Here is a 25,267-nt window from a genome sequence, read left to right on the forward strand (position 1 = left end):
TCTGTCTCTCTATCTCTCTCTCCCCCTCTCTGTCTGTCTATCTCTCTCTCCGCCTCTCTGTCCGTCTATCTCTCTCTCCCCCTCTCTGTCCGTCTTTCTCTCTCTCCCCCTCTCTGTCTGTCTATCTCTCTCACTCCCACTCTGTCCGTCTATCTCTCTCTCCCTCTCTGTCCATCTTTCTCTCTCTCTCCCTCTCTTTCTCTCTCTCTCCTTCGCTCTCTCTCTGTCCCTTGATGTGTGCAGGACACACCTTCTCATCATGATTTTTGTCTTGCAGGCTGTGACCTACGGAATGTCCCGAAGGGACATGCCATGTGTCTTAATTTCTTTTCTGTGTTTATTTTAATAAATGTTCATTTGTTGCTTGGAAGTTGAATGTGTGATGCTCATTTTTGGAATGACACATGCATGTCACCAGATGTGATTGTGCGACATCAGGCTGAATATTTGGTACATGATTCCGTGTAGTTGATGTGGCATGTCTTTGGCCAGGGGGGGTCCCACTTGGGTGTCCGGCATGCATGTTCAGTGGCTCCATGGCATCTGTTGTTCTTCAGGTGTGGCTCTGGGCTGGGCTCCCTTTTCTATTGCAGGCTGGTGTCCGACTTTGCACCAGGTCAGAGCAGGTGTTAGCTTTCTGCTGCTAATGTGCCTTATCGCATGTTTCGTGGTCTTTTCGCCAATGTGGCAGGTCTTTGAGAATGTTGCGGAGTGGTGTTGTCGCGGCTTTTTGCTCGAGAACGCCTACTCTGCATCTCCAATAGCGATAGTTGCCTTGGTCATCTGTGGCAATGTTTTTACGGCTGCTATCGTAGGTAAACTGGTGCTATGGACTGTTAGCACCAGCTGGTTAATGGGGTGATACATTTATCTCGCGTTTGGCTGCACTAAAGTGCTGTTAACTCGGCGATAGCTCCTTGAGAATATGGCCCAAAGATTTTAATAAATCAAGGCACATTACTTAGTGTCAAACAAAATATAAATATTTGGGAAATTCGATTTTCCAAAACGATCTTTGGTGTGCAATATTGTTTAATTAGTAAAACTGCATGTCTGTGCATATTTAGTGGCCATTTCAATGGAAAATATGCTGTTTGTAAATGATAGCAACCTACCACAATATGCTTTAAAATTTTCGTGCAACAGAATGCTCCACATTGCACCACTAGCTACAAACAACAACCGTACCACTCTCCTGCTGAATGTCCATGGCTGATATGCTACAAATGCACCACTGGCTACATATCACAACAGTTCCACTCTCCTGCTGTATGGCCATGGCTGATATGTTGCACATATTCTTAGTATGAAACTTGGATTTGTCACAACTCCTATGACTTTAGTGATGTAACACTGATGGCAGAACCCCCAGTCTGAAAATTTTTCCAGCACCACTTGTGGAGTCCATATCTTCTCCCAACTGGCAGCACGGTGTATATGGATACCAGTGCCACTCACTCTGGTGAGACCCATCTAGTCCTGAAGGTCAGATGTAGGCAAAGTTCTTTGTTCATCAGAGTCATCAGGTGACCTCTTTCAGCCGTCCATGTTTCTGGTGTCTTTGCAGTCCAGGGTCTTGCTTTACATCTCTGCCTTATGTAGAAGTGTATACGTGTGGTTGAAAAGTTCTAGATGCCAGGCACCCCTGACCAATCTTAGGATGTTACATCATCCCTCCAAACTGCCCCAACCTGTCACTACTTACACAATAGCTTGTGTACTCAAGTCTAAACTATCATGTTCCCACAGACTGGATTACAAGCATGCAGGCCCATGCAGGCCAGGAGATCTGTAAGAAAATTACGGTCACCTAGAGGTGTTGTATATTGTAGATTTTTGGTTTACTACGTCAGTTGGAGGACAGTGCTTTGCGTGCCACACTTATTACAAGAGGTGTTTCATGCTTTACATAAAGAAAGCCCAAAGAAAGCCCAATGAGAGCATAAAGACACAACACAAGCCCAATCACTGAGAAGGCAGCCATTTTTTAACTAACCATATAAAGGCCACGCCCTGTGGACCACACCTTGCTTAGCAACAGTCTTTGTTCCTTCAGCAGCTGCCAGAAAGAACTCCTATGCATACTTGTGAGTATCTAGGGAATCCAGGTTCCAGTTCTTCATTTGCAGCTTCAGCCCTCCTTTGTTCAGATTGGACTCTCCTCCCAGTGCATCCAACACAACATTCGACAGCCTGGAAGAAAAAGGAAGAAAAAAACCTAATCAGATGAGTACAAGTTTGGGTGCTTAGCACATAGTTATTTGTTAGCCGTTAGCAAGAACTTATAAGTCATTCTTTTCAGTCATTTAGTACCAAGTAGGCAGGAGAGACATTCTTGTTGAATACATGTTTTGATGATACATTGCAAAAAGAACATTGTGGTTCAAAAGAAATAAAAGCTCAGTGTTAGACTTGGCATCCTTGGTGTGGTTTCTCTCTAACTTTTTGCCTTCAGACCTCCATTGTTGCTGACTTTGTTTTTGCGGGCTTTTGGATTGTGCACACTTTACCACTGCTAACCAGTGCTAAAGTGCTTGCTCTCCTTCCTTAAAGCATGACAACATTGGCTGATACCCAATTGGCATATTTAATTTACTTATAGGCCCCTAGTGATGTACACTACATGTGCCGAGGGCCTGTATGTTAAACAATACTAGTGGGCCTTGCAACACTAGTTGTGCCACCCACTCAAGTAGCTCTTTAAACATGCCCCATGTATGTGCAGATTTAACCTGCTATGTTGACCAGGGGTGGGCGGAGCTTACGGAGCAGCACTATAATGGAATTCCAAGGAGTTGCATGAAAACCCAATGGAATTCCAAGGAGTTGCGTGAGTGGGCGGAGATGCTCCACTCGCCCACCCCTTCTTTAAATAGAGACTAGCTGTGACTGCAGACCGTAGCATTGATCGGTTTGGGAGGCATTTTGGGGACAATTTCCAGGCAAGCAGTGTACACACTTGCTTCTGTCCAGTTTAAAGTTGGGAGGGGTACGGTGCAGATCACCTGGCATTTGGGCTGGGCAGCTGCTGTTCTTCAATGGTTGAGTGGCAGCAGCTGCTTGGTTTGGGTGCTCTGTGGAATGCACTGTATTTTTCTTGTTTTTAGACCAGATGGATGAGGGCATGCACAATGCTTGTTGGAGGTTTTTTTTGGGATGTTTCCCAAACCCCAGACCCGACAGTTGGGATGGTAGGAGAAGGGTTAAAGTAGAACACAGCAGATACCAGCTGTTTGGGAGGGATTCGGCGAACTTGCAGATTTCTGCTGGGGCCCACGTGAAGCAGCGCGAGAGACAAGCGAGGCTGGTGGAAGCGTTGGACCCTTAGCCCCCAGCAGTCCTACATTTGGTTGTGTGCCCAGCGCAATATGCCAGATGACTTACTACTACATGACTTTAGTCTCCCTACTTGCATCTCATCCTCCGTGCCTAGGTGCATGGCCGGGCACTGGATGCCCCAGCTCTGAGTGGTCCCGGCCGTGGCAGTCACTTGAGTACAAGAATGCGGAGCAAACATTAGGCCACAAGTTTCCTTCGTTGCTGGTCAGAAGGTGGAGGAAACTCAGGAAAGCAAAGCCCAAGCCCCTCCTTCTACCACTACGGAGCCACGGCTATCAGTTTAATTCCTCTGGGAGCAGCAAGCCCTGTAGAGAAATATCTTAGTTCCAGTGCTGGCCGGGCAGGTCCAAGAGGGCAGTGCCGGGGCTTAGTGGTGGGTGCCAGCCAGTAAACTTCGCTATGCAGCGCAGCCAAAGTTTTGGTCACACTATGTCACAGAGTTTACCGCCCACACTTAACGTCAACCTGGCAAAATAAACCTTTTTTCCAAGTCAAAACCTTCCTTTTTATTACATATAAGTCACCCCTAAGGTAGGCCCTAGACAATCCCAAGGGCAGGGTGCAGTGTATTAAAGACGTTGGACAGGTACTTTTAAGTTTTACATGTCCTGGTAGTAAAAAACTCTTACATTTGTTTTTCACTACTGCAAAGCCTATCTCATGCATAGGATAACATTGGAATTGCCTTATTACAGTTTATAAGTGTAATTTCCAAATGGGTAGATGAATGATTCATGTTTGGTGTCTCTAGAACCCTAATTTAAAATCCTAATTTATGATGAAGTTGGTGTTGTCTTGCCTTTGATCCCTGCAGCCTGTCGCTGGACACATGACTGGGAATAGTTGACATTTGGGCTTTGCGTATTCTTCCAAGACAGCCAAATACAATGGAAGCTTAGGTGTGACTGAAAGGGCCATCACCGGTAGGATAGGAGGGAGGAGCTGGGCCCAGTCTCACACCTCAATAGGTTGTTTCCTGTTTCTACACAAAGGGCTACGTATCCCCTGTAGTTAGTCTGGAGCCAGGGCAGGGAAGGCAGGGCATCTGTGCACTTAAAAAAGGCATGCCTCTAGAAGCTTCTCCTCACTTCAGGGGCACAACTGTATATAATAGTAGGACCTCCAACACCACCACTTCAGTAAACTGCTGGACTTGCGGATACTCTGCCTGAAAGATGGAATGCCACTCTGCTGCCCTGCTCCCGGCTGCACTCCAGCCTGAGTGAAAAGGACTGGACCTGCACCTCTTGAACCCAGAACCTAGAATAACTCCAAGGCCTACTAGCCTGGCCTCCTGATATGAAGCCTCAGGTACATTACAGGCTTCCAGTATCCTTAAAACTGGACAATTGTGAGTCTACCCTGCCTAATGGTGCCACCCCAGTCTTGAACCCTTGGAAGTAGGCCTAAGGTGCTTACTAGCGTATCCGATGCATCTCCTCTGCTGAGGGGTGCATCTCTAGGCAGAAGCAATGTACCGACGCTGCTACGTGGATTGGACCCGTCGCAAAGAGCTGCATTATCTCTGAAGTCCCCAAAGTCACCGTGAATCCACTGCCCAGGTCCTGGCATCTCTCACCAACAGGAGCCTCCACTACAAGACCGGACTTCATATCATAGCTCCTTGGAGCCGACACATCACCAGCTGTGCACCACATCTCTTACACATAGGTTTGCATTGCAACCCCTGTCAATGGGGTCTTCAATGATGACGCAATAGGGCCTCACCCCATCTCAGAACCAACGCATCACTTCGGATGCACTCAGTGCTTCGTAACCAGGATTTATGGTACTCTGTTCAGTGGGCCTTCCTGGGTCCCTGTAGGCGGCCCACGCTCCATCACGGTCAGCCTGAACTTGTGAATTTGTCCTGGTCTGGCGTGACCCCTAGATATCCACAGTTGGCGCTTTGTGCTTTTTAGCCCTATTTTGACGTAAATATCTCTGGTTCTTCTAATGGGAATTTTTGTTATTTTGGCCTAGTTTTATTTATTAAAGAAAGCTTTATTTTCTAATCTGGTGTGGGATCTTTTGCGTGGTGTTTTCACTTTTTTACTGTTTGAAATGTGTAAAAATACTTTACATATTACCTCTGAGTTAAGCCTGACTGCTCTGTGCCAAGCTACCAGGGGGTTGAGCACAGGTTAATTTGGGGTTTGCTTGTGACTTACCCTGGCTAGGACTGTGGTTGTTGCTTGACCATGGCTTACAACTCAGTCAAAAAGTAACCACATTTCTAACATTCAGTGGTTAGGAGCTTAAAGAGAATTTTAAGGGGAGTGGATGTGCCCTAACGGCTAGAGCGTTCGACCTCGGTGCTGGGGAACCAGGTTTGAATCTTGGCAGGACTGCTCAATATCCTGTGAGTCTGTGCAAATCACTTAACCTGATCCAAAAAATGAATATGTCCAACTGTAACGCCACTGGTGCTCATGTAAAGCACTCTGATACCTTTGGGTCTAGTTCGTTCTATATAAAACTCAACCCCAGGGGGCGTGGCTTGGCACCCAAGGGACATGGCGGCATACGGGTGAAGCTCTCCGGCGCGTCTCAGAGATTCCACGCTTCCTGACAACCTTTTGCAACGCCGGTGACGACCGCGGGCGGCTGAAGGTCTGCTGGACATCATGTGACCCTCGGCGCCTCCATTTGCAGTTAGCGAGCAGTTTTGTTCACGGAAGTGAGTTCCTTAGTGGCAGTGTTTTTTCGCGGCCTCCATCTTGTGTTTTTTACCGCGATCGTGGAGTTTCCACAAATGAAGCCACAACTCTTACTAAATGACTTCTTTTGCATCCAGCATGCCTAGGATGTTGGAACATTGTTTGGTCTTTCCTTTGCACCTTGGATTTTAATGTTGCATACTGCTTTCAGAAGCTTGCTGGGGGGTCTGTGAGAAAATGTGAGTGGCAGCCATTTTATGACTATCAACGAGCCCTCACAGCGAGTTTTTCTCTTCACACTCACAATGTTAATTTGAAGCGGGCACGAAGTGTGAGCTAATACCTTCTTTGCTCTCATAATAGAGACCTTCATGCTCAAATTTTTATAGTCATTTTGATACAGTAGTGAAGCGCTCCTCTTTTTCATGATTTTCTCCTCCTGTGTGATTCTCACTTTGCCTTGCTTAATTTTCCGTATATTTGCATCAGGAAGGAGTGTTCAAACAGCGCTTTATGGGCAGAACAAACACATCTCATCCTTCACCATCTAAGAAGCATATTTTTAAGAAAAACTCAAAGATTTTCACTGAGCTTTGGAGGACTCTCTATTATCTACGCCTCAAAGCTCAATGATAACAATGGATCATTCCTCTGGAACTCTAGGGAAATCTGTCACTAAACGTCTAAAAAAAGATCCTCCCTCGCCACCTAAGTCAGTCTCGCCTGTATCTATGGAACTATTGCTAGAGGAAATCTGGGCCCTTCGGCCCTTTATGGAAGAGACTAATACCAAGCTGCAAATATTAACAGATAACTGGTCTCAACTTGATACGAGGGTCTCTGCAGTCGAACACACCGTTTCCTCCTTAAAAGAAACGTGTGTTAATGTTTCTCAACTACATTCTCAAGTCTCTACGCTTCAAAGACAGGTTGAGGATCTTGAAAATCAGAATAGACGAAACAACTTACGAATCTACGGCCTGGGGGAAAAGGACTTGAAGGGTCAGACTCACTTACCTTTTTTAAATCATTCCTCCCTAAACTACTTCACATGCCAGAAGTAACTATGCTTAATATCCAACGAGCACACACGTTGGGGCGTGCTCCATCTCATGCTTCACCGTCACAAAGACCAAGAGGAGTCATCTTATACTTCTTGGAATATATAGATTTGTAAAGGTTTATCAGCAGTCAAAGCTTCTCCAAGAATTACGCTAAAGCTACTGCCAATAGACGTAAGGCTTTTCTCAACATGAGAGCTGCCCTCTGCTCAAAGGGTGCCCGATACAGCCTTTTTAATCTGTGTCTCTTCAAAGTTACATACAATAACAGAACAACAACATAAGACGATCCGATACGTCTACAAAGTTTCATAAATTCATGCAAGACGGATGTTATGGATTCCTCAAGGCCTTCTTCTTCATTTAATGCTTAACTCTATGTTTTCTCCCTCACAGGTTGTTCAGGTCTTGTTTACTTCTTCATAGTATTTTGTTACTTAAGAAGTGATTTTTTTTAGTTTCTGATAAACTTGTTGTCCTCACAAAGGTTCATTTTATTTCAATTGTTCAATGTTATCTCTGGTTTTTCTTGTTATCTTTCGTTCCAATATTTATCCTAATTTTTATTATTTGTCGTCTCTACAGATTTCATACCCCTGTAAAGTGGTTTCTCCCCGATTCTCCGTTCAGTTGATCCCAGATGTGTTGTCTAAACCATGTGGTTCCACCCCCCTTCCCGTGTCTCCCTGAATCTTCTTTTTGTATTTATGTTATCTTCCTGCTTTTCTTTGTTATTTTTGTTCCTGGGCTTTCTTTTAACTTCCTTTCCAAATACTTTTCTTAATTTCTTTTCAGGTGTCATTGATTCCCTTACTCCTCATGTCTTTTCTCATTATGCTCCTTTTCTCATTCTGATCAACACTGATATTGTTATCTTCCAGCTTTCATTGTTAAATATTATTGTCATCATATTGTTATCTTCCAGCTTTCATTGTTAAATATTATTGTCATCACTCACTATTTTTTCTCATTTTTCTTTCTTATCACATTTCTAATTATGTATCTTTTTATTTTACGGTTTTTCATATCAGTTATACTGTTCGTTCATATCACTGTTTAACTTCTTCATTCATTATTCTTTTTAATATGTCATGCCGCTGAAATTAGTATCTTGGAACGTTAGGGGACTAAATTCTCCCATTAAAAGACAGAGAGTCTTAACCCACTTAGCTAAATTAGATGCAGATATAATATTTCTCCAAGAAACTCATCTCACGGAGGTTGAATTATTAAAAACAAAAAAGGGCTGGGTGGGAGAAGTCTTCTTTTCCAAAGGTGATGGTAAACGTAATGGAGTTATGGTACTTTGTCGTAAATCGCTCAATGTCAAATTAATTTCACAAGAATCTGACATAGAAGGCCGCTGGCTTAACGTTAAGTTGTTGCTGAAGGATGTTCCAGTCTCTTTTTTTAATGTTTATGCTCCGACTGGTGGTGACTCCTCTTTTTGGTCCTCACTAGCTAAGCAAATCACTCTTTGCATGGAAGACAATTTCATACTAGCGGGCGATTGTAACCAGATTTTCGACCCATTTATAGATCGAAATTCTAAAGCTTCATATTTCTCTAACAAATCGCACAAATCTTTTATTCACGCTATTACTCACCATAAACTCCTAGATGCTTGGAGATTATGTAATCCAGTCACAAGAGAATATACCTTTTATTCCCCGGTCCACCATTCGCAGTCACAAATTGATTCTTTTTTTGTATCAAATAATATATCGCAAGCACTTGTGAGGCATATTATTGTCGGACCATGCTCCTATTTCAATCTACCTCGACATCATACCCAAGGTCAATGCTCCCAGAAGATGGCGTTTTAATAATACTCTTCTTTTGGATCCAGCATTTTCCTCTTTCTTCACTATGTGAGACTCTCTCGGCAATCCCTGGTAGTTGACTTTATAAAGAGAACGCTTAGGGAACAAGGGCAGTCTTACTCAAGATCGCAGGACCTAGACTATTTGTCAGGGAAAAAATCGGTCCGGTGGTTAAAAAGCTTATGGGCAAATTAAGCTTGGTTTCCGTACTTGGATAATTTGCCCAACCAAGGTTTAAGACATGAAATTTTAAGGGCCCGAGTTGGGATTCATCCTTGGAAGACGGAAGAAAAAATAAAGGCTGCATTGATTCGCTCAGATGGTACTTGTAAATGTGGGCTAGGAATAAGAAACAACATTTTGCACATAATGCTTGATTGCACATTGGTCTTAGCCATACGGAAATTGTTTTTACGCCCAATATTCTTAACATACAAGCTAAATTTGTGTGCCCAAGCCGTTTGTTTACTTACAGATATGCCATCGATAGAAATTACAACTGGACTGGGAAAATTTCTGAAAGCAACAAAATAATTTTTGTAAGGGGGAAATTAAAGGAGGGGCATTGATCTTAAATGTTTTTAGGGTTCTCCCATCAATGAGAATTTTAGGGATTTAGATATTTTTGTAAATTGTGCTTAATGAATTGTGATTGTTTGAGGGTGTTACCTTTTTCTTACATGTATGGTATTTTAATTATTTATTTGTTATAGAATTCATATTGTCCCTACTATTTGGATCCCAATTGTGCTCTGTGTATTGTTTAAAAGACTATGGTCTAAATAAACAAAGTTTTTCTCTATCTCTCTTCCTACACTACCTTTTTTATGAATATTTTTCAATAAACCAAACCAACTCTTTACCCTTTTCAACTATTTGGGATGTCTTCAAAGCCTCAGCAAGAGACTTTATCATAAATGATGTTGCTAGACCACGAACTATCACACGCAAACGCACTCAAACGCACTCAAATGCACTCAAACTCTTTTCCAAGATATAAAGAGACTGGAGCATTCTTTTTATACATCTAATTCAAAAGATGTTTTAAATGCTCTTATAAAAGCAAAACTGCAGTTTAACAAAGAATCGACAGATAATGCCTCATTATATTTGCTGAAATCTAGCGTGAAATTTTACGGTGGTAAAAACAAAGCAGGGAAAATATTGGCTAATTATTTGAAAACTAGGAACAATAAGTTAAACATTGACTCTATTTATGATGAACAATCTGAACGGATTTTCCTCTTTTTACAAGTCATTGTACTCCTCGGAAACAAGCCACACAGACTTCATGTTGTCAAACTTTTTTTCCACCACACAAAAACCTCAGCAGACATCCTCTGATCTGTCACCGATGGAATCTGACATAACACAACAGGAACTTTTAGATGCTCTCCAACACCTCAAAAAAGATAAGGCACCTGGACCAGATGGCTTTACTGTCGAATTCTTTCTTCATTTTTCCAAATTATTATTACCCAAAATGGATCTCCTGACTGATTCTTCTTGCTCCCTGGAAAAATCAGTTGGCTCCTTTTCAGAAGCGCACATTTGTCTCATACCCAAAGAAGGCAAAGACCTAAAGTATTGTAAAAATTATACACCTATATCTCTTGTTAATATAGATTATACATTTTTTTCTAAAGCATTGGCCCTTCGTTTAGATTCCCACCTACCAAGTTTATTAGGCAAGGAACAATCTGGCTTTGTTAAGGGGCGAGTAATCACAGACAATATATGACTCTTCTTCAATATTTTATCTAAAGCTTCACATTTAAAACACTCCCTTGCAGCAATAGCATTAGACGCGGAAAAAGTGTTTGATAGAGTTGAGTGGCGTTATCTATTTTACACCCTTAAATGGTTTGGTTTCGGTCCTAAATTTATATCCCTAATTTCCCTATTATATTCTAATTTGCGTGCTGCTGTGGGCGCCAATGGTCTAATATCGTCATTTTTTGATCTTGGTAGAGGAGTGCATCAGGGATGCCCTTTATCCCCTTTTCTCTTTAATCTGGCCCTTGAACCTTTTATTTAAAAAAATTGTCAAAATGCACTTATACATGGTTTTGAAACACCTACATCTGATGTTAAACTGGCGGCATACGCCGATGACATTTTGCTTTTTATCTCAAACCCTAGTGACTCGATTCCCGCCTTCTTAGCAGAGGTTCAATCCTTTTCCTTAATCTCTGGGTACAAATTAAACAGTGATAAATGCGAGATTCTAACCCTGACTAAGTACACGTTTAAAGCAGACTTCACGTCAGCTAACTTCATATGGAAGTCCAATCATATTAAATATTTAGGATTACACTTCACGCCGACAATTCCAGGTACAGTGACAGTATGCATGAATGAATGCATTCAGAAAATTTCGGCGCTTACAACTAAATGGCATCCCCTTTATCTATCCTGGTGGGGTCGCCTTGATACTATAAAGATGATGCTTTCCCCCATAGTATTATACACAGTTTCCAATATTCCAGTTGCTATATCTACAAAATTATTTAAATCTGTTAACTCCATACTTTCCTCCTGTCTATGGAGTAACAAGAAACCCCGTATGTCTGTTTTCAAACTAATCAGTCCTAAAGCCGAAGGGGGAGTTAACTTTCCCAATTTTTCCACTCATAAAGCCTTTTTTGTTACGTCAAGCCTCATATTGGTTATTGGATTCTACAGCAGAATATCCTTTATGGACATTAGTTGAACACTCGCTTTTATCTCCTTTTTCTTTTCAAGAATACCAATCCTTTCCCATAAACCTCAAACCCTTTCCGCTCCTCTACTTAAGCTCACTTCCAAACTCCTTGACCCGCTTTACCCCTCAACACACAAAACTCTTGATTCTTTTCTTGACTCAACCATATGGTACAATAAGACTTTGTTAATACGCAATAAACCCTTTATTGGAAAACTTGGAGACAAAAAGGTTTAATATGAATTCACCAATTATTCTCGAATTCAGAATTCATTTCTTTTTCTTCACTTAGGCAATTATATGATTTGCCCACCTAATTTTTTTCCAAATACTACATTCCTAGGAAAACTGTGCTCGACACATGCACTCAATTAGCTAGCACATCCTCCATGACTCATACCTGCGATTCATCTACAGATTTATCCACTTTACTACGTACTTCACCTAAAGCATCTACTATTTACAACTTCCTGCAATCTACTGATAAAAGTATGCAAAAATCGAAGATAGAGACAGCCTGGGAAGAAGATTTTAACACATCCTGGTCTCTTTCCATATGGAGCAATAGCTGGACTAAGATATGTAAATCTTCAAGAGCAGCTAGTTTAATGCAAACACTGTTTTACATATATAATAGGATTTTATTATCCCCGAATACTTTGAATAAAAGATTCCCCAATGTACCAGATACTTGCTGGACTAGCAAATCTCCAAGCGCTGACTTGTTCCATAAGTTATTTTCATGTCCACTAGTGCATAATTTCTGGAAGCACATATGGTCTCAAATTAATTAAATTTTTGGTACTAGCATTTCCTTTTCTGTTAGTAATATCTTTTTAGGAAGTCTCTCACCAATCTGGAGCAAGTTTACATTTAGGGGCCGATTCCGATCCTGTAAAAAGGCCCTACGAATCGTCGTACGGAGCGCTTTCTCCGTACGACTCGTACCCGGTAAACTGTCCATACAACCTAGGAAGTACGATTCGTACAGAAAGCCTATTTCCGTACGAATCGTACAAAAGACCATACGGGTAAAAAAAACCTACAAATCTGATCCAGAACAGCCTGTACGCGACGTCCGTACGTATGTAAGCAGCATTTTACGGCCCAGCAAGTACGATTCGTCCCTACGGCACTCCGTACGGCTCTTTTTTTATGGGAGCCAATAACAGCCGTAAAAGCTGAGTCCCCAGGGGTACGAGTCGTACAGGCCCCCCCGCGTATGTATGCACCATACCCCCAGCGCATACGTGCTGGGGGTACGGTGCATACATACGTGGGGGTACGGTGCATACATACGCAGGGGGGGTATGGTATGTACATACGCGGGGGGTACGGTGCAGACATATGCAGGGGGGGTACGGTGGGTACATATGCGGGGGGTACAGTGCGTACATACGTGGGGGGTACAGTGCATACATACGCGGGGGTACGGTGCGTACATACGCGGGGGTATGGTGCATACATACACGGGGTACGGTGCGTACATACGCGGGGGTTCGGTGCGTACATATGCGGGGGGTACGGTGCGTTCATACGCGGGGAGCCTGTACGACTCGTACCCCGGGAACAACTTTTCCCGGGCTACGAGTCTTACAAACTTTGCTTCGTAGCGGGTAGAGTCATTCCCCGTGTACGGGACGTTTTCCGTACGATTCGTAAATCGGAAAGCCGGTCCGGATCGTACTTGTACGCTCGGACTGTATTTTTACAATTCGTACAGAAAAGTGTCCGGGTACGTCTCGTACAACTTTTCCCACTACGATTCGTACGGATCGGGCCGATCCGTATGTACTTTTTCCCGTACGAGTCGTACTTCACGGGTCGGACGTGACTTATACGATTCGTACGGAAAAAGATACGGATACAAGTCGTACGGAAAAGATAAATACAGGATCGGTATCGGCCCCTAAGTGTCAAAATTATCGATCTATTAATAGAGGTTGCTTTACAGCAAATAACAAAGAATTGGAAAGACTCCTCAAAAATTTCTTACAAAGCCTGGTGGTACTATATTTGCCACAATCATAGATTGGATACTTTCCTCACCTATCCTATACACATGGCTTCGAAGCGTATTCAGTTATGGTCACCTGTTACAATGTTTTTTGATACGTGCGCGAATCAAACCCCTCCATTACACCCTTCCCAACAAGAAGTACTTAAAACCCAATGAATTCCCCAGATGTTCCTCAAATGTCTACCTAAATATTTATTATAGTAATCCTTGTCCTTTCATTGTTACTTTCTATTTATTAATCTTATTCCTGTATTAATGCTGGAGTAAATATGTGATTATTGATTTATGAGTAATCTTCTGTATTATATATTGACACCTCTATACCTTCAATAAAATTCTTTTGAAACTTAAACAAACTCACCCCCAACTGTGCAACATTGAGTCTGAGTGTTAGAAAGCTATTGGGTTGGAATCTAAACCTTAAGGTTGTATAAAAGAACTACCAAAGACAATACCGCTTGCAAGGTAATAAGCTTCCTACTCAAAGGCGAATGTTTGATATAGTTTGATGTGGTATTAATGACACATGTTAAGCATGATAGAGAAACTACACTTAAGGGGATTGGTGGCCTATCATAATCCATCGCTCCCCTGGGCCAGGAGCTTAAGGTTAGTGGAGCTGTTTCCTGTGTAATCTGACACAACCCCCCTTCAGACCTTTCTGGGACAATCCACTATGGCAGAACCCATCTTCCCCTGGTTATAGCTCCTTTGCCTTCCAAGAAGTGTGAATGGGCAAACCCTCCCTTGTGGTCACTCAAAACCAGTTCTGGGTTGACTCTCCCTGTCACTGGTTTTAGAGCCAGGTCACGTAGAGCAAAATTGGAAGGGGAGGGCCTGGTGTCAAGTTCATCTGCTTTTGACAGGGTAGGTCCTATTTAAAGTGACACTGATCCTTGGATATAGCCCTGGCCATTCTGTCAAGAGAAGCCAGCATTTGGCAAGACCCAAGACCCTTTCTCCTTCTTGCAGTAATCCATATCGCACAATACGGTGGTTAATTTGTAAAAAAAAAAGTGCTGTCAGGAGGCAGGTTGCACCGGCCCATTTCTCCTGTTAATGCTGCCTAAAACAGAACCAACTTTACTAACCATGAAAGTGGGGAGGGGATGCGGCTAATGGCTAAAGCTGCCGACTTCAGAACTGGGGAACCAGGTTCGAGCCTCAGTGTTCGCTCAACATAAATCTAGTCAAATCACTTGATATACCTGTGCCTACCATAAATGAATGTGAATGTGTCCTTAAGTAGTGATTGAGAAAAGTACCAGTGTTGATGATTAAGTGCCGGTGCTGAGTACCGGACACCACCGGCTAAAATTAAGCACTTACACAACAGGAAACCCATCCTGCCCACATTCCCAAGCCCCAGTGCTTCTTGACTATCTTACAGGGCACTCTGGGCTGCAATGGCACCCAGATCTTCTCCCAAGTAGACCTCATGGGGCATAAGGGGGCCAGCACCACTGGCCCTGGAGAGACCCATCAAGTCCTTGGGGTCAGATATAGGCAAAGTCCTTGGTCAGGGGCATCCAGTAACTTCTCTTTCCAGCTATCCATGATTCTAGTGTCATTGCCATCCTGAGACCTGCTCTCTGTCGCTCCCTTGTGCAGAAGTTTATAAGTGTGGGTAGAAAGTTCTAGATGACAGGCAGCCTAGGCAAATCTTAGGATGCCACATCATCCTCCACCCTGATTCAATCCTCCTGTACAGCTTTGTGAGACAAATCATTATGGCAGAACCCTTCTTTCCGGGTCAGAGTTCCTGTGCCCACCCAGAGATGTGGCTATGATATGGGTAAACCATCATTTGTGATCACTCTAAACCAGTTCTGTGGTAGCTCCCCCTCCCACTGGTTTTAGAGCAATGTTGTCACAATGGAAGAGGGCACACCTACTGCCAGGTTTATCAGCTTGTGATAGGGTAAGCCCTTTCTGGAGTAAAACTAATCCTTGGGCACAGCCCCCAGGCCATCATTTCAAGGAAAGGTCAGAACCTGCCCAGACCCAAGCTTCTTTCTCTCCTATCTGTGAGCAATCCACATCTCACCGGGGTGGGGGGGGGTCATCCAGCTGCCAGGTGACACTTGAACGTTTAAAAGCTTCAGGCAGAAAAATAGTAACTATTGTGAAGTGCATTTTACTGAATAGGTAGACAAACTTCTATTTCACCATTAAACTGGATTGTTGATAACTATACAAATGAGTTCTTGAATTATCTTTCTACCTGCTAACTAGGGGTGGGCGGAATTTGCGTAATCGCGTTACGCAAATCTCCGCGAAACGGTAAAAAATCTCCGCGAACACGCAGAAATTCCGCGAACACGCGGAATTGCTTGTTCGCGATGCTTTTTTCCTGTTCACAATCGCTGTTTGCGTGCTCGGGGAGAAATATCTCGCGAACACGCATTTTGAGAACGCGAACAAGCAAAAAATTTCGCGAAGTTGCGGAAAGCAGAATTTTGGGCAATTTCGCGTTCTCCGCGGAACGCGAAATTACCCAAATTCCGCAAATTCCGCGAGCGGAACGGAATTTACCGCCCAGGCCTACTGCTAACAATCAGAATTGAACATTTAGTAAATGTAACAATGTAACCAAGTGTTTCTCTACAGATGCAGCCAGCCTTGCTACAGTGAAAATAGCTTTTTGGGATATTTCACTGTTAGGACGTGTTCAAAGTTACATTTTATATGTGCTACTTTTAACTTACATGTATATGGACAGTTAGGCCTAATTTGATGTGACTTTAAGATTTGAAAGGAAAGTTTAGGCATAGGGCTTATTTTGACAGGTTGAATTTGCCGTTTAAAACTACCACAGTCATGCAACCTGTGCAGCTATCATGCTGCACATCACAGTAGTCTCTCATGTGCAGCCTGTACGTAAACAAGCACACACTTTTTTTTTTTTTAATTTTTTATTGAGCAAGGCATTAGGTACATCAATATACATAATCTACTTCAGATCAATAAAAACAAACATTTTAGTAAATCAGATACTAAAGCTTCTAATTAGCAATATGCAAACTAAGTAGCCTAAAGTGCAGCAACCCACATGGTTGCAAATGGTTCTAAAGTGCAATATCCATTAAAGTGCAAGTGCATTTTTATCACAAATACCAATTATCATTCCAACATCAATATCAACCCTTTTTTTTTTTTTTTTTTTAAACAATATAACTGAGACAGCTGTTACCCTCCTTAATCCAAAATAACCGTAAGTCAATCATCTAATAAAGTGCAATAGTGAAAAAAGTGCAAATGCATCCAAAATACAATGCCAAATGGCTACAATATCCAAAATATAAAGCCAGTGTTAAAGTCCCTCTTTTAACTTTTCTAAATCCATAAAAATCTTCCAATTTGTTTCAAATTTTCTAATGGCCCCGATCCGTCTAGCATAAGCTTCTTCAAATTTTCGAGACCTCTTCATTTTGTTGAACCATTTCAAATGAGAGGGGGCTTCACTAGATTTCCAATTCTGTAAAATTAAGGAACGGGCTACCGTACAAGAAATGAATAAAAAAGCTTTCTCGGCCCCTGTTAACCTCACTTTGTCCCCAGAACATCCAAATAGAGCTGCCTCAGCCTCTACCATAACAGTCTTCCCGATTATTAACCTAATGTCTGCAAAAATTGCCTCCCAAAAGGGCCTCAACCGTGGACATGAAAAAAAGATATGGTGCCATCCGCCTTCCCCATCAGCCTGGCAACGGAAGCACTTATTCTCCACTCCTGGAAATCTTTTTTTTAAAGCAGCCGGAGTTAAGTATGAAAGCCACCGAGATAGGAAGGACATCCTTTTAAAATTAGCAGCACGCAATGATTTATTTCCTAAAAGACACAGAGCCTCCCAATCATTCAATGAAAAAATACATCCTGTCTCACAATCTATTTTAGCCAAGTGGCTCTCTAGGACCCTGTTTATGTAGCAACCGGTATCAGTTCCCCACACCACTCACTCTGGCCCCATAAAGGGCTACCACTAGTTGTTTTGGAGCATCAAAAATGCCACTCGTGTTTTTTAGAAAGTGAGCAATTTGCAGATATTCAAAGAAGGAGGGTTTCAAATGGCTCTCCGCCCTACCCATTACCTCTGACCAGGAAATCACCCTGTTTCGAATTATGAAATGTCTTAGTTCAGATAGTCCACAGCTTTCCCACTTATTAATGTGTCTTAATCGAAACTGGAGGCCAAAACTAGAGGCTTCTCTCATCTTTAAATACTGGAGACCAGAAGAGCCCGTCTTTTTAAAAAATGACTGAAGTCTAAAAGCAAGATCCTTCAATGTCTTGTACCTAGTTTTTTTAGGAAATTTGGAAGTTTTTAAAAACACTCGAGTTTGTGAATTCGATTCTTGAATCATACTATCTAAAAAGAAGCTATCTTTAGTACATTTAGATCCCATCAGTCCAGACACTAAGTCTAGAAAAGCTGCTTCATAGTAAGTTCTCAAATGAGGCAAAGCTAACCCCCCTTGTGCAATGGGTAATTGGACCACTGTCAACTTTACTCTTGGTACTTTCTTTCCTCAGACAAATTCTCTAAATAAGGTTTCTAATTCACTAAAAAAAGACATATTTATTTTGATTGGGACATTAGAAAAGAGAAATATTAATTTCGGAAGTATAGACATTTTAATTAAGGAAACTCTACCCACTATCGATAAGGGGAGTATCAACCATTGTTCCAAAAGTTTCTTAATTTTCTCCCACATTCTTAAATAATTCAGTTTATATAGCTGTTGGTACTGGTTAGACACATATATCCAAAGATATCTGATGGGATCAAGGTTAGTTGCTTGCCTTCTTAAACAAGTTGGAAAAGAATTTACATTTGTATTAAGAGCGAGGACTTCGGTTTTATCTGCATTTATTTTATAACCGCCAATTAACTCAAAGTTCTTAAATTCGCCTAAATCAATTTCAAGGTTGTCTTTATCCGAAGACAAATATAAAATTATGTCGTCAGCGAAAAGTTTCAGCTTAGGCATGCCACAAATAGGTGTTTGAATGGCAGGATTGTTTCGTATTTTAATTGCAAGAGGCTCTATAAAAAAGGTAAAAAGCAAGGGCGACAGCGGACAACCCTGCCTGGTCCCGTGTTATATTTTTATAGTCCCTGCTTGTTTCGAGTTTACAATTACCTGGGCCGTGGCCCCCTGATAAATATTGCGGAGCATTTTAACGACCTGGGCTGGGAAGCCAAACCGTCCAAGGACAAAAAACAAAGTACTCCAATTCACTAAGTCGAAAGCCTTCTCCGCGTCGACCAAAACAATACTTGCCGGGATAAAATTTGTATTGAAATAGTCCAAGGCATGTATCAAAAACTGTGTGTTTGCCGTCATAGATCTGCCCCCAATAAAACCAGTCTGATCACTATGGATTGTCTCTTGAGCGGCAAACAAAAAGCGCCCAGCCCACACTTTCATTAGAATCCTATAATCTGAATTTAAAAGACCGATGGGCCTGTAGGAATTAACATCAGCTGGATTATTATCTTTTTTAACGAAGGATACAATTATTGATTGTTTAAAACATGTGGGAACCAAGCCTCCCTCTTTTATATAAATAAATAAATTCTTCAGGGGCATAATCAATTCTCCAAAAAAAACTTTATAAACTTTATAAAATTCAATCCTGTCCACATGCTTTCGCCCCGGCTGTTGCTGTAATGGCAGCCACGATCTCGGCTGATTCCACATCAGATCCCACTATACTAATCCGGTTATCTGATAGTTTAGGGATGTTCATATTCATAAAGTATTCCTTAATCTGCTCTTCCTCCACAAGGTATTCAGTCGAATAAAGTTGATGGAAATGTGTTAGGAAGACCTGAGGGATCTCGGCACTATTAGCTACAACTTGACCAGTCTGAGGATCGAGCACTTTCGATATAATGGCTGCTTCTTGTTTTTTCCTGGTTGAATTGGCCAGAAGTTTACCAATTAGTTGACTTTCCTCGTAAACTTTTTGTTGAAATATTTGTGAACTACAGATCTCCTCTAGAACAAAAAAATCCCTCAATGCCATTCTTGCCTTTTCAAGCTGATTAGGAAGCGACTGGAGTTGGAAAGCGTATTCTTTTTCAACTTCCACTTGTAATTCGGCTATCTTAGACCTCCGGATGTTTGATTGGGCAGCCGTAAAGGCAATTATTTGGCCGCGGGCCGCTGCCTTAAACCCACCCCAAACTGAGAAGGGCTCTGCTGTATCCTACTTAATATTAAAATATTCGGAGATCCATTTTCTAAAATCTTTCACCCATTCCTGATCCTGTAAAAGGATCCGGTCCAGCTGCCACCTAGGCCGTTCCCTACTCCCTCCCTCAAGCATCATTTCTAATGTAACATAGGCATGGTCCGAAAAAGGATTACACCCAATATCGGCCTTTACGATCTGGAGGGATCTGTCTATAAGAAAAAAATCAATCCGTGACGCGGTCCGAAACCGATATGAAAAGCAAGTATAAAATTCTTTATCCGGATTAGTTTCCCTTCATGGATCTATCAGTTGATATTCTTGTCTGATGGCTTCCACTAATTTTTTGGTATTTGGTTTCAATTGTTTTTTGTTTTTATTAGAAGTATCTTTTTTAAGGTCCTGAATAAAATTGAAGTCCCCTCCATATATAATCTGGCCGGGGGCTCCTATCAGTAACTCATTAATTTGATTCAGGGCTGAAATGTCGTCCAACACTGGACCATAATAATTTATAAAGTTCAAGATCTTCCCTAGTAGCTTAGTAACCACCCATATCCATCTCCCATGCACATCCCCGTGTATCTGTAAAAATTCCCAAGGGAGTTTTCTGGAAAAATAAATAGCCACTCCTTTCATGGCTAAACCTGCTGATGCAAAAAAGGCGTTAGAGAAAAACCTCGGTATAAATAACTTAGGGGAATTACATTTTAAATGTGTCTCCTGTAGAAACAGCACCTGGGGATTGAATGATGTCAACCAACTAATAAGAGCACCATACTTCTTAGAATTTAAAATTCCATTAACATTGACTGTAAGGATCTTACATTCACTGATCTCTATTTTAAGATCTTTAAAGCTTCACGTTGTATATTATTTGTACCTTTTGCTCTTGCTCTTTTTTCTGCAATAAACCTAATCCCACCCCTAAAAAAATACCCCCCACCCGCGGAATGTAACAAAACCCTACCAACCGCGCTATCCACATTCCGCCCCTCCCCTCTATCCTCATGGGTGTCATGGAATTACACCCTTAGTGACCCCACTGACCCCAACACCCCCCCGGCAATACAATTCTTGTTGCTTTATCTCAGTCCGATAAATAACAGTCTAGCTAGCCCATCTTAAAAATAAAAAAAATTAAAAATTAAAACTTTGCCTTTAAGCCCTAGATCCTTGCGAGATCTCCTTTAATAGTGCCTGAGCTTCTTCCAGGTCAGAGAACATAAAAAAATTCCCCTTAACTAAAACTTTCAATTTGGATTGCTGGGCGATTGATGCTTGAGCACCATTTTCTTTAAACAAATGGAGGATCTTAACAAACTCTTTCCTTCTACGCGCAGCAACAGCAGTAATATCAGAAAAAATACGACATTTATTAGTTTCATTTACTGTGAACTGTCTCTGCTGAATAGCTTTTGTCAGTATTTTTTCAATCACTCGAAAATCTGCAAAATTTAGCAGTATTGTTCGCGGCATTGTAGAGTTGGGGAAAGGATGGACTGGAACTTGATGAGCTCTGGTAATAGTAAGATCTCCTTCATACTCAGGGAGAACTTTCTGCTTGATAAAAGAGTCAACACATTGCAGGGTGTGAGAGCCTTCAATGCCTTCAGGAACCCCAACTATTCGGAGGTTGGATCTCCGAGAATAATTTTCAAGCTCCTCCAATTTGTTTTCCAGATAGCTCTTATTTTTTACTGCCACTTTTACTTCACCGATTACCGTGGTCATCTGATCTTCTAATACTGAGATTCTGGCTTCCGCCTCCTGAAGTTTGATTGGAAAGCATGACATTGCTTCTTCTATTTTCCCTAGCCGTTGGTGAAGAGAGGCAATTTCCGCTTTCTGCGTACTCTTCATCTCGCGAACCTCATCCAATATTAAGTTCAACAGATTCTTAATATCTAATTGATATTCACCCGCTGTCTCCATAATTAGACTAGGATCATTTTGAGCACTATCAACACCAGGAGGGCTATTTCTGACCATATTGTCATTATAAGACTGCTGGCTACCTGGCAGTATCAAATCCTGTGATGCCAAACGGGATTGTAACTCAGATTGAAGGGTTGTTGTAACTACGGGGGTATTCATTGCGGTCTCTCTGCTTTTGTCCAGTGATTCCTGTAGTCGGGGCTCACTTGTAATTGGAACGATCGCTTCCATTGATGAAACTGCCTCATCAGGACTAAAATCTTGGCCCATACGAGCCTCCAAAACTGCCATGCGTTCTGGTTCCAAATTGCATTGAGATTTCTCCTGATTGTGAGATGCCAAAACTAAAACTGGTACCGGTATTGGCAGTGCTGGTATTTCTGAAGAATCTTTAGAGAATTTTGGAGCTAGACCGGAACTTGGATTTAGGAAGGATGATGGTAGGGCAGCTTTCTTCAGGAGTAGAGAAAATTGCTTTGCCTCTTTTTTTTCCCTTGGGACTTCTGCCAGCGGGTTATCTTGTTGGGGCTCGATTAACATAGCTGCGGTTTCGCTCATATTTGTTTGATTGTCACAGGATTCAGCCTGATCCGGAGGTGTAACTGGAAGTGGGTCCTCTTCCGTGCTCTCAAGGGAGCTGTCAAGACCACATAAGTTGATGTTATCTTCCTTACTAGGCAACCGGGCCAACCTGGCTGCTTCTTTTACTTGGGCTAGTCGTGTTTTGGTTTTAAGACGGGCAGCGGAATCGGTTTTGGCAGCCGCATTTAGATGCTTCAGAGGTTTACCCATTTTCTCAGCCTTTTCTGTTCTTAATTACTCTTAATTGTTTCTTAATTGTTTCTGGCTGTGATGTATCTCTCCTTATCTTCTCCTTTTCCTTCTTCTCTTTTTTCCTCCTTATTGGCCCTCTTATAGCCTTTAGTTGCTTTTCCCTGCTTTTATTAGCCTTAATTACAGCTCCCAATTCTATCGCAAGAGGCCCCCCAACTCGAGATAGCCTATTAAATCATCCGCTCCGTGAAGTATGTCCGTCTGCCAAATATTCCAAAGGATTCACCAAAGCGTTTTATTTGTCCCCCTAATATGTTCAGAACAGCTTTCCCTGCTATGCCTCCTTCAATTAATTAATTTTTTCCCCTTTCCGTTTCTATGAGGCAATCTAGAAGCAATACAGAGGCATTACAGGCGGGAGGGAACCGGCAGCAATTTCATTCCCCAGCAGCCAACAGTTCAGAGTTCCTCGGTCCCTCAACACCGCCTCAACGCAGCCAAACACAGTAGAGAGGCACTAGAGCCTGCAGAACACAGGAGCAAGACAAGGCAGAAGCAAAGCAGCCACGAAGGAGGAGAAACAGCCACAGCCCAAAAAAGCCGGTATCCGCCTCCAGCTCACCTCCTCCGCAGCGCCGCCAGGACGACAGAACAGCTGCTCCGCGCTCCAGGACTCTCCATGAACAGCGCCGTCCCGTCAGTCCCGAAATCGGCGGAAATTGGCGAAATCCAACGCAACTCGAGCACCTCAAAGGTAACGCGGTGAAAACCTCCCGGACGAAAACGCCGGCCCGGTGCGAGCAGCCATTGCCGGGGGTGGGGTCGCTGGTCACATGTGGCTATCCGTAGCACACACTTGTTACCAGCTCAGTGCCTCTTAGTCTAGCTGCGCTGCAATTACCTTACTTTAAAAGGAGGATAATACCGTTAAACACACTCAATTCAATTTTATTACCATGAAATTACCTTGAGTGAATCACAGCTATTGAGACTCAACCACAGTAAATCAAACACAAAACATCCTGGTGGACTAAATAAGCGGAACCTATTTGCAAAAATCACAAAGTAAGCCTTGCCAGTCCCAAGCCAATTGTATTAATTTACATGCAGAGACTGATGGCCATCACCCAAGAGTGCAACAAATGCATCCCAACAACCTAGAAACAGTGCCATTGCACAGGGTATGTGCATGAAAGAAGGCTCATCTCTTTAGACTACAATATGAAGAACACTAGAGAATATCCTGGTATTCCGACAAAATATCAACATTAAAATATCAAGCTGCAAAAATATTGAGTTTTTAATATGTGATACACAAATATCTTAATGCAGGGCTATCGTTGACAAGAAAATCGATTTTCTAAGGTAATTATTATCAATGTCATAAATATTGAAGTTGTCAAAATCATTTACAAAAATTCTGTGTTGTTATTATTGTTTTCAAAAATATCATAGCTGTTAATATCAATGTTAAAATTATCTGTTTTAGTATATTTTAATTGTATATGTTTTAAATTGTTTGTATAATTATTGTTAATGTTTTAACAAAGTTTTTTTAATTGCTTGTTAATGTTATTTAATTGTTTATTGTGAATTTTATTGTCATAACGCATTGTTGGTTTGTAGGGGTATAGGTTGGGAATTAATTTATTTATAATTATTTAATACATTTTTGTAATCAATATTCTTTATTTAGTTGTTAATTAATTATGTAAACTGTGGAATTCATAAATTTTTTAGTTAAGATTTAGGTGCAGATTGGGGGGTTTGTAACGGTATAGCGTAGGAAGTAATTTTATTATAATTAATTGCGTTTTTAATTGTTTTTGATTATTAAATAATTAATTATGCTAGTTGCATATTTAATTTGTTTTTTCACCACTTCCATGCTCAGGACGGCTCCCGGCCATCATGAGTCACGGTAGTCGTGTGCTCATGACGGCCGGGAGCCGTCCAACCGTTGCTGCTCCGCCCACGCGTGGCTAATTCCCCGCCTGTGCGGGCAAATTAATTAGTGGGCGGAGTTCGGACGGCTCCCGGCCATCATGAGCACACGCCTACCGTGATTTATGACGGCCGGGAGCCGTCCTGAGTACCTGGGCGCCACTGTCAGCCCCACCCCCCTCGCACCGCGGCGGAATTTGCCGCGCGTGCAAGGGGTTAAGTTATGTTGTGGGGTTTGTATGTTCATTCGCTTGTGTCTCTCTGAAAATATGCCATAATGAGAAGTAAAATACGAGGTTATTACCCTCATAGAAGCACTATTTTAAAATACATATTAGTTTTTTATTCCATATATGGGCCTTCACCCTTCTTATATTTTCTCTCTTCTGTTTTTCACATTTTACCCCCTCTCTTTTTTCCAAATTTCTTTATTTCCAAATAAACTTGTTCGATCTGTGTTGTTTTTCTTATCTTTGAACATGGTCATGATTATCTGTTGGTTTTGGTGGTTAAGCGGTCCATTAGGATGGCGGGCGGAAAAACACCCCGACCGCCATGGAAGCGGAAAACAACCGCCCGCCGGCACCGTGGGAAAACCGGCAGCCAAATTAGGATTAACCACCCAGAAAATCCGACTGCAGCAGTACGAGGCCAAGAATAACTGCCCTTAGAGGGCAGAGATGGCCAAAGTCTGTCCGCGGCGGTCGAAATCGTGGCGAAAAAACAACAACCCGTCGCAAGTATAGCGGAGACACCGCACCGGAAATTAGTATATCCCCGACGGTCCCGCGGTACGTACCGCC

At 42.2% G+C, this 25,267-nt stretch overlaps 1 long non-coding RNA gene across 2 annotated transcripts in view; it reads right to left on the minus strand.

Moving 5' to 3' along the window:
- Window positions 1-23,385, minus strand: part of LOC146809151 (uncharacterized) — a 40,518-nt gene extending 17,133 nt beyond the window's left edge. Inside the window, exons 1-2 of one of the 2 annotated variants that reach the window (XR_014965529.1) lie at window positions 23,143-23,385; window positions 1,997-2,193 (exon numbers count right to left, since the gene is read on the minus strand). This is a non-coding gene — a long non-coding RNA (uncharacterized LOC146809151). Of the gene's footprint in view, window positions 1-1,965; window positions 2,194-23,142 lie in introns of those variants that run through there. The other variant, XR_014965528.1, reaches the window with a different exon arrangement.
- Between the last annotated feature and the right edge of the window lie 1,882 nt (window positions 23,386-25,267).

Source organism: Triturus cristatus, chromosome 7 (assembly GCF_964204655.1).
Source record: "Triturus cristatus chromosome 7, aTriCri1.1, whole genome shotgun sequence".
NCBI classification, from domain to species: domain Eukaryota; kingdom Metazoa; phylum Chordata; class Amphibia; order Caudata; family Salamandridae; genus Triturus; species Triturus cristatus.